The sequence below is a fragment of the Mytilus galloprovincialis genome, chromosome 7 (assembly GCF_965363235.1).
Source record: "Mytilus galloprovincialis chromosome 7, xbMytGall1.hap1.1, whole genome shotgun sequence".
Lineage (NCBI taxonomy): Eukaryota > Metazoa > Mollusca > Bivalvia > Mytilida > Mytilidae > Mytilus > Mytilus galloprovincialis.
The window spans coordinates 79,124,977-79,134,915 of record NC_134844.1 but is presented as its reverse complement, the minus strand read 5'-3'; the positions used below and the strand labels follow the sequence as shown (position 1 = coordinate 79,134,915).

Below are 9,939 nucleotides of genomic sequence, written 5' to 3'. Positions count from 1 at the left end.
AAACATTGTTGTGTGAGAAAACAATATTCACAAAACAACCAAGAAAAAGGTGTAATTTGCCTTTTCTCATCTTGGGAGAACCAAAAATCCCAAAACAATGACCATCCATTTGCATTTTCTAATAAAATATTGAAATTAAAAATCTTGACCCAAAATACGGCGTAGACCATTAAACAACATCAATAAGACCGTTAATCATATTTCAACAAGTGCATGCATATCTTAAAAACTTGTATTTCAATAAATTCTCAATAAAACAATGCATCGGCTTATGTCAGTGAAATATAATATACCAGTTTAAGTCGAAATTTACATCAAAAATCAAAAGTTTTGTCGTTTTCTTTTCAATCATGTTCAGCACCTTCATTAGTACATTGCTAATTAATTTTCGACACCTTCTATAATTTAAACTATGTTATTTTACATTTCAGATAGCGTTCATAAAATCTGCCGTAGAGTTATACGCATTAAACACGTGTTCACTGGTAGAGTAAAACAAAGGTATTTGAAAAAAAATATATTTTTAACTGTACGCCATAGAGAAAAAATAATTCATACTGAGGAGCAAAAAACAACATCAGACAATAGATCACATGCATTAAAAATATAGCACTCTTCCACGAGGTACGTTTTTAACAAAAGGGCATTGCGATGTTCTAAAGAATGATGTTTATTTGGTCGAAGTCCTCCTCTTATCGTTATCAACATTTAGGATTGACATGAATCATGTTAACGTTTGGTACTGAACCAAACTTGTTCATCAAATATTAACAAATTTTGTCCCTGATCATGTTTTGGTTTTCATTAAAACACGAAATTTCGGTTAAAAATGTTAAGGAAAACCCATTGGTTGATAATCCCCCGAATCAAATAAATGAGTAGAGTTAAACATTTCAAAGAGTGTGATTTTTTTGCTTTCAATTTTGATATTTGTTAAATAACACCAAAATGAAGACTTCAGAAATACAAGATATTGTATACTTTCAGTAACTGATAAGGTGGGACATTAATCATTATTAGCAAGGAAATGGAACACTAATACCACCCAAAGATGAGAATATATATCTTTTGTTGAATGGGTTTATATAACATTGTACAGAAGCAGTTAACAAGTGCACTTTTAATAAGTCGGAAAGTAAGAAAAGTTACTCTATTGTAAACAAAATGAATTATACAAGGTTTGTAGCAATGCAACTATCAGACTAGTTGTATGTTACAATTGATTAAGACCATGTACACAATACAAGTATATACCGTTTGTTCACTTTGTCAAAGACAACTTCTTCATAAGAAAATACAAGTGCACTTTCGGAAAGTCAAAAAGTTTTAAAATAACTTAATAAGAAGGTAAGTTTTAATATAACTTTACCACTTCTTTGTCAACAAGTTGAGCTGAGAACTGATGAACCTGTGACTGTTACATATAGTCATATATAATTACCATACTTAAGGGACAGATTTTATATAATAAATTAATATGTTTTCTATAAGATGAATTTAAATTTGTATATTGAAATAATAGTTATCAAAGGTACCAGGATTATAATTTAGTACGCCAAACGAGCGTTACGTCTACATCAGACTCATCAGTGACGCTCATATCAAAATATTTATAAAGGCAAATAAGTACAAAGTTGAAGAGCATTGAGGATCCGAAATTCTAAAAAATTGTGCCAAATACGGCTAAGGTAATCTATACCTGGGATAAGAAAATCCTTAATTTTCGAAAAATTCAAAGTTTTGTAAACAGGAAATTTATAAAAATGACCACATTAGTGATATTCATGTCAACACCGAAGTGTTGAATACTGGGCTGGCCAAAATAACTCCTATGTTATTGTTATGTTTCATAAAAGCCTATGTGACAAAAATGCCAACCGATTCATTGTATACCGTTATATTAATATAATAGGCGAACATAAGGTATCAAATGAATGTTATGTATGTTAAGCTTTATTTACCTGTACATTATCATGGGAAAGAAATCTTAATTATAAACTGTTCGTGCAACGGTTACTTACAACGGTTGGTTGAAAGCATAATCGAGTACACACAATCAGGTCGATGATGACTCCTAGTTCATACTACATTAGATACTGTAGCAAATCGGGAACCCTCTAATGTGTGTTGACATCGAAATTTCTGTTGTAATAAACCTACATTGTAAAGGTCTTTAAATGTACGAAAAAACTAGCAAAATTGTTAAATATGTATGAATGTTTCAGACAAAATGCCCCCAGTGTTGTCAAGACATAGAGATACGACCACTACAAAAGAGCAGGATAACTTTTTGAGAATCCACATATTGTTGTTTGACATAGGAACTAAATGCGTCAGAAAAGTTTTCGATCGAGAATTCCATCCAAGTCAGTTGGCGACAGTACTAAATCCTAACAGATTCAAGTTACAAAAAATTGTAAATCCTTGTCAAATGAAATTGCTTTACCCACCACGAGGTAAGTTAGCATCCTGTTTTATTTATATAAATATATTTTAGTGTAAGAAGAATGTGACTTACAAACATGTGACCAGCGTGTGATTGGGGTTCACCAAACAACCAGAAATGACATACGTCTAGAACAATAATTGCTTTCTTATACTTTTCTTATCTAGTGCCATTTTTTGTTGGCCTTAAACTATTCTTAACCTTTTCCTAAAATGACAAAATCGCTAGCTAATGAACTTGATAGTTTTGATACAATGATCGATACTAAATAATGGGTCGATTTAAAATAAATCAAGTCATTTTGTACATTGTTGACTTTTAAAAGCTGTTGCGATCTAATTAGGCTAATTAAGATACTTGACTAGCTGCTTTGTACGTCACAGTTTTCATTTATGTATGTTGCTTTCGTAAGTATTCCGTTACAAAAATGTACAATCTTATTAGTATTTGCTCAAATCTCCTATTGATATTATTTCATACTTTTAAAGTCTTTAAATGATGGAACATTGGCGAATATAATACAGACCATTTTTGTTATATTAATAGTATTTCAGAACATTATTATTCAATATAAGTATCCAAAAGTCAAAAGTAGTAAATACATGATGTCTTCAATTAAACATCATACCAATGCAGTACCTCTATATGCTTTATAAAAAAGCATGATGGTTTGACACAACACAAGCCGTCCTATACAAATCCTTATAAAAGTATTTATGTTTATATTATAGCGTTATTTAAAAAAAACAAGTGTTTGATAGCACAATGTTTCGGTCGGGATATTTCAATGCATTTGAAACTGATATATAATATATATCTTGCATCTGAAGAACATTTCTGGTTTTGCTCTTATAAATCATGCTCAAATCTAACCACGCATTTGAAAGGAAAATGAGTAAAAACGTAGCAACGGTACAAGCCATATGATATAAAATCCCTAGATTATGTATAAATAACTTAATTTTTTTTTCAAAGTAAAATTTGGCAATTATATGCTTTAAATCATGCCAGGACCGACTATCGATATTGGGATACTATCGGGCAATTAGATATATCATAAAGATGGCATTGTCCCGTGATGTTTCATAAACTGCGACAATAGTTAGTAAAAAAAAGTCCCATTTACAAATACGGAAGATAGATTATGTTTCTACCTCAATTAAAACGTTTGAAAAAACATTAGTATTTATTTTTGTTTTAAAAAACGGTACCAGTTTTTATAATAAAATATAACAATTAAACTACTCAATATAGACATGCAGATCTCCGTTTGTTCTACCTATGAAAGGGTATTTTGTTATTCCAAGTCTTTATGTAAACCCGTCTAATAAATAAACTCATCATAGATACTAAATGAGTGTGTCATTTTTTAAAACACTTCGGTAGATGCAGTCTGCTTGCATTGATTGCAGATTGCAGTCAGATAAGATAACCCTAAACTAAAATATATTTTTATATTCATTGACTGCAGATGTTCTTTTTCAAGAGTAAGAGAGGTAACCTTTATTTTTTATCTATTTATGTGTCATGTTAAGACAGCGATTGTTTACTGATGACACTTTTTATAGACTGTCAATACTGACCAAATAATGCTGAATGTTACCATCATGGTGTAACAAGACACCATAATGATTTACACCAGTATATTACGTACGTATCATGTGTACAATACTGGAATAAAACCAGGAATTGAAATTGAAAGATGTCGAGTCATAAAACACTGTGTCTAAACTACATCAGCAAATCTTTATTGGACTCGATGGTACCTAATATCAGGCACGGTGACAGAACATTAATAGACAGAGAAAAGTCAGGTTTCTGTTTATTCATTTGTTATGATATTGAAGAATATATATATTCGTATATCTGCACATGTGAAAATTATTTTTTACGCCTATATATATATATATATATATATGTATGTTGCAGGCATTTTCGAAATGTAGGCATATTATAAAATGACTGAATTTTCATGCAATTTATAAAATGCCTTACTTTAACAGACATTATATAAATTGCATCGAATTGCCTTATTCATTACCTGGCAATTTGTAGAAAAAAGATATGAATGAGATGCATTTAACAAAAAGTGAACAAAAACACAGCATGTAGCAAAGAAAATAACTAATTGTTCGATAGAATGAAGTTAGTATTGAAAAACAAACAGCTCAGAGAAATTTATGTGTCATCTGATATGTTATTTTTTGTGAAAATACGTTCATTATGTTTTCACTCTGTAAAACTGATTGCTGTTTGTTTGCTTTCAGTAGCAAATATTTCATGCATTTTTAAGACGAAAATAATTTATTTTTAATTCATATTGGTTATTTCTACAGTGGATTTCTCTGAATAAAGGACAGAAATTTCGACTGTCGCTCTCCTTTTTAAAGCATAGGGAGGCTACGAAAAGCCAGGACAGGTGGCTCGTAAAAGATCTTAGATAGATTAGTATGTTTTTCTATCTCTGTCCAATTTTCACGAATAAGTTGAGATAAGTTCTAAAATTTTGGATGGTTAGTCAACACAAAAACCACCTTCTGGTTGACATTTTTGTCTTTATTCTGTAAAAGCTCATCTCTGCTGATGTTGTTAGCACGCGAAAAACCTTTATCAATGTCTTTTCTTTTGTAGCCCCGATGTTTTATGTTTTTGCAATATCGTTGGTGGAGTAAATTCTTTTTATTCGTATGGCCTTGCAGTAGGGAATGTTCTTGTTGCAGTGTTTCGGATGACAACTCAAAGGAGATAGATATTGATTTTTGTCTGTGGGCTTGCATTACAGATCTGTATATATGTTGCCATCCCTCACTTGCGCTGTTGTGTCAGGAAATGTGAATTGAGTCAGAGATTTCATATTTGAATTGTATTGAGGGAGAGGCATCGTTGGCATGATGAATGCACAAATTTATTTTTTATTCAGTATTGGCCCACTTCATGTCAATATCGTCGATAAATCAGAAACAAGAGAGGGGTTGATGAATAGAAGAATTGAGAATTATCTATTCTAATTTTTTCATAAATGTTTTGGCATAAGACGGGGCCATAGATGTTTCCATTTCTGTTCCATTGACTTGGAGGAAGTGTTCACCATTGAATGGGAAGTTATTGAAACGTCGCACGCTACTGGTGTTACTTTGGTGAAATCACGAACAAGACACATTCGTCTTATTAATGTATAAACATAAAAATTGATATTTTAAAGCGTTATATATCATTTTAAAGCTTTGAAACTCTTCTTTCAGAATAATGCCATTAGGTAAATGTAACATACCATTTTCATTAAGTAGAACTCCATAAAACCTTTACTTTTGAATACCATTTCCTTGTCCCGAGTTACACATTTAGTTTTGTGAGATTCTGAATATTGTAAAAAATATATTAAAAAATCTACCGAACGATATAAAAATTTGTCTAGAACAAGCATGTCATAATTGGGCGATGATGTAATGTAATTTAACAGACGATTTGGAATATGGCACTTTTGCGTTGTTGCTTGATAAGAAAACTTTAAAATTGCTGTTTTGTGTATGTTAAAGCTCTACCGATTCATAAGATTTCCTCGTGGAACTGAAGTGTTTTACGGACTTTTATTATGATTACCAATCCGATCCGCTATAATACAAATTTATGAAAAACCCCAGCTGTTTACAACTTTTCCCGCTTCTTCCATCGTATATATTTCGGTGCAGAACTCAATGACAATGCCATGCTAGATATGCCGTAGTCATTTCGCCTTGAATTCTTGAGTGTAAAAATGAGTGCATTCGCAGTGCATAGTTTTAAAAAAAAAATGATTTATTTTATTATTAAAATGTATATAAAACAAATGGTTTTGATTCAATTTATTTTTCTTTTTAATTTGTTAATAAAACTAAAGCTAAACATCTTTTATTTAAAAAAAAAAACATGAATCTAAAGCTCTTAGGAAAAAAATATGCTTTAAAATTTACTGTTGAAAGCCATCAGAACAACATGCATTCCAACTTTTTTTTTTTATTTTGGCTTACGTCTTTGGATGTGTAACGTTAGGTGACACCAGTATCGTTCGACGTTTCATTGCACTTTAATACCAAAGTTTATGTAATCAAAAGTAATCAGAATTACAAAGTATTTTGAAAGTTATTGAACAAATTTAGATTAAATGTAATCATATTATTGGCTGAATAATGATTGCAAAATTAAAATCTATTACAGCTGATGTATGATTACAATTACATTTACCCCAACCCTGCCCTATTCCTGGTCAATAATATATTGGTCAACGTTAATGTACGATAATCATAACACAATTGAGAGATAACAGCATCGGGATTTATAGAAGGATTAATACAATAAACATTATTGCATGTTTTTGAAGATTGATAATGTTATACAAATTCATACTTAGTATTATGGTTATAATTAGGGATACATATATATCAGGCTTATAATTTGATACGTCAGACGCATATCAGACTAATTAGAAAGCAAAACGAGTATAAGTTAAAGAGCATTAAGATTGACAATATCTTTCTCTCCCCATAAACATTCATTTCCTATGGCGATTCAGCATGGATTTACATGTGTCTTATGTTCATGTTTTATAATAAACACCTTGGCAATCATACCACATCTTCTTTTTTATACTTAGCAATTAAAACGGCCAAAGGAATGATTACAGTCTAGGTAAATTGGATTACGAATAAGAGACCCATCCTGTTGTGTAAGAACATCACATATCAAATGTGCGGGTTTTTTTTTTACTCTAATTTCATGTTTGAACACATAAATTTACATATTTCATATAAAAAACTTATAGAGAACTCAATTCTCAATTTGCGCTATACCCTTCATTTCAATCTATTTTGCAGTTAAAGTATTTTTAAAATGCATAACACAATTTTATAATTATTTTTGTTCCAATAAGTCAGATTCAAGTGTTTACAGATTCAAATAATTAATAAGTTGTCCTTTGACAGAAACAGTTTTCTAGTGAGCCAGCAGACTCCTTATGCATTTATTTGTCTTTGACAAAACCAGGTTCTGCCTTGTGAAATCAAAGACAAAACCGGATTGTACACATTGAAAAAACAGTTTCTTTCATTTTGACATGACCCATTTCTTTCGTTTCATGTCAAATAAGACATTATTGAAGGGCTTAGATAAAATTGAGAATGGAAATTGGGAATGTGCCAAAGAGACAACAACCCGACCATAGAGCAGAAGGTCACCAACAGGTCTTCAATGCAACAAGAAATTAGTGCACCCGGAGGCGTCCTTCAGCTGACCCCTAAACAAATATATACTAGTTCAGTGATAATGAACACCATACTCCAAATTGTACACAAGAAACTAAAAGTTAAAATGATACAAGACAAACAAAGGCCAGTGGCTCCTGACTTGAGACAGGCGCCAAAAAGCGGCGGGGTTAAACATGTTTGTGAGATCTCAACCCTCCCCCTATACCTCTAGCCGATGCAGAAAAGTAATCGCATAACAATACGCACATTAAAATTCAGTTCAAGAGAAGTCCGAGTCTGATGTCAGAAGGTGTAACCAAAGAAAATAAACAAAATGACAATAAAACATAAATAACATCAGACTACTAGCAGTTAACTGACATGCCAGCTCCAGACTTCAATTAAACTAATTGAAAAGTTATGTCTTCATCATATGAATATCAGTCACAATCCTCCCCGTGAGGGGTTTAGTATCATACCATCATAACATATATGAGAAGAACATAACCCGTGTCATGCCAACAACTGGTTTATTAATAATAAATATGTTTAGTTCTGATGCAAAGACCTTATAAGTGAATCAATACTAACGCCAAAATATGCAATCTTTAATGACCTGACAGCAGTATCGTAACTATATCCCTTCTTAATAAGTATATGTAAAGGTTTTGTTAGCTTCTGAGGTGAATACTGACATTTTTGTGATTTATAAAGAATATTTTCATAAAATATTGGATGTGAAATACCTAAACGTATAAGAAGTCTGCATGTTGAGCTATATTTACGAATGATGTCCTTACACCGATGGTAAAATTTAGTAAATGTTTTGACTAGTTAATGATATCGAAAACCCTGGTGTATTAATTTTTTAGTTATACATAATTTCTCTCGTTAAAATCTAAAACATTGTTACATACACGAGCGAATCATACAAGTTGAGATATATAAACACCGTAAGATGGCGACAAGGGAACGTCACCATCTAAAAATGGATATTAACGATAGGAAATGAGAAATCATCTCTTTTATCATAAATTTTAGTATTAAACTTTCCGTTAATATATATATATCAAGATCGGGGAAAGGGCAGTGGTCATTGTTAGTATGAGCTTTATCTAATGTAAGTTCAACAGGATAAATTTCTTTAGTATACACACTGAAGTCGTCATTATTGAGAGCCAAAATATCATCCAAATATCTACAAGTATTATTAAATTTGTGTATCAGATGTTGTTTCGATGGGTCTTTGCTGATTTTTGTCATAAATTGTAACTTATAGCAATACAAAAACAGTGGCTAGTTTTTTAATCACCTTGTCAATATTTCGTTTCGTTCATTTCTTTTCTTGAACAATTTAAAATCGAGACAAGGTTCACCCAATTTGTCATTTTGACGTGCACTTTTACTTTTTTCTCCGTTAATCTTTAACGAATGTAGAATATATTACATCCCACAATTGAAAATAGTTATATATGTATATATTCTTCGATACCATAAAAATAATAACAAATAAATAATTTTGTCTCTGTCAAATAATGTTCCGCCACCATGCCGAATAGAAGGTACCATCGAGTCCAAACATTTATTGCCGGTGAAGTTTTAAGACACAGTAAAAAAAGTAAAATGTGTATGTTCACTTTAACATGATGTTGTGACAAGGAATATTAGCTAGGAGGCATACATAATATTCCTTCTTTTTGGTTAACTTTATATAGTAATTGGAATGATAACAATTCTATATATCTCCTTTATTTGTATGAATTGTTGAACATGTTTAATGTTGTGATGTTTTTATCGCAGGTGCTCCTCCAGTTAAATCTGTAATGTTTGATATGACCTTAATGATGTGTCTACTGAAACATCTAGCAGGACAAAGTATAGACGATAAGTGCCCTTTTGAAGCGAATCATAGTATAGAAGCAGACCTTTCAAGATTGAAATATTACCGAAATTTGTTTTGTCACCTGCCAACTATTCGAATCAACGACCAGACTTTTGAAAAATGGTCTCAAGACATACTTCAGGTATTAATATATGTGTCGTGTACCAATTGTGATTTTGTTATATGGACAGAAATGTTGTACGTACATGTACATTGTACAATACAAAAATGTAAAAACAAAAGTGAACACGTGTACAAAAGAACGTCGTACATGTTATAACATGTACAAAATATTGCTTAAAAATGGTTTCTACTTGTACAAAATTTGAAAATAAGTTTGAATACAGCGGGATACACATTTAAAACAATAAAGAACAATAATCAAAAGCTCA

General features: G+C 31.3%; 1 long non-coding RNA gene across 1 annotated transcript; it reads left to right on the top strand.

Annotated features, from left to right (window-relative positions):
• The first annotated feature begins 428 nt into the window (after positions 1-428).
• LOC143081988 (uncharacterized) lies at positions 429-9,678 on the top strand. The gene is made up of 3 exons (XR_012980198.1): positions 429-501; positions 2,226-2,456; positions 9,466-9,678. It is a non-coding gene; the product is annotated as an uncharacterized LOC143081988 (long non-coding RNA).
• The last annotated feature ends 261 nt before the right edge of the window (positions 9,679-9,939 follow it).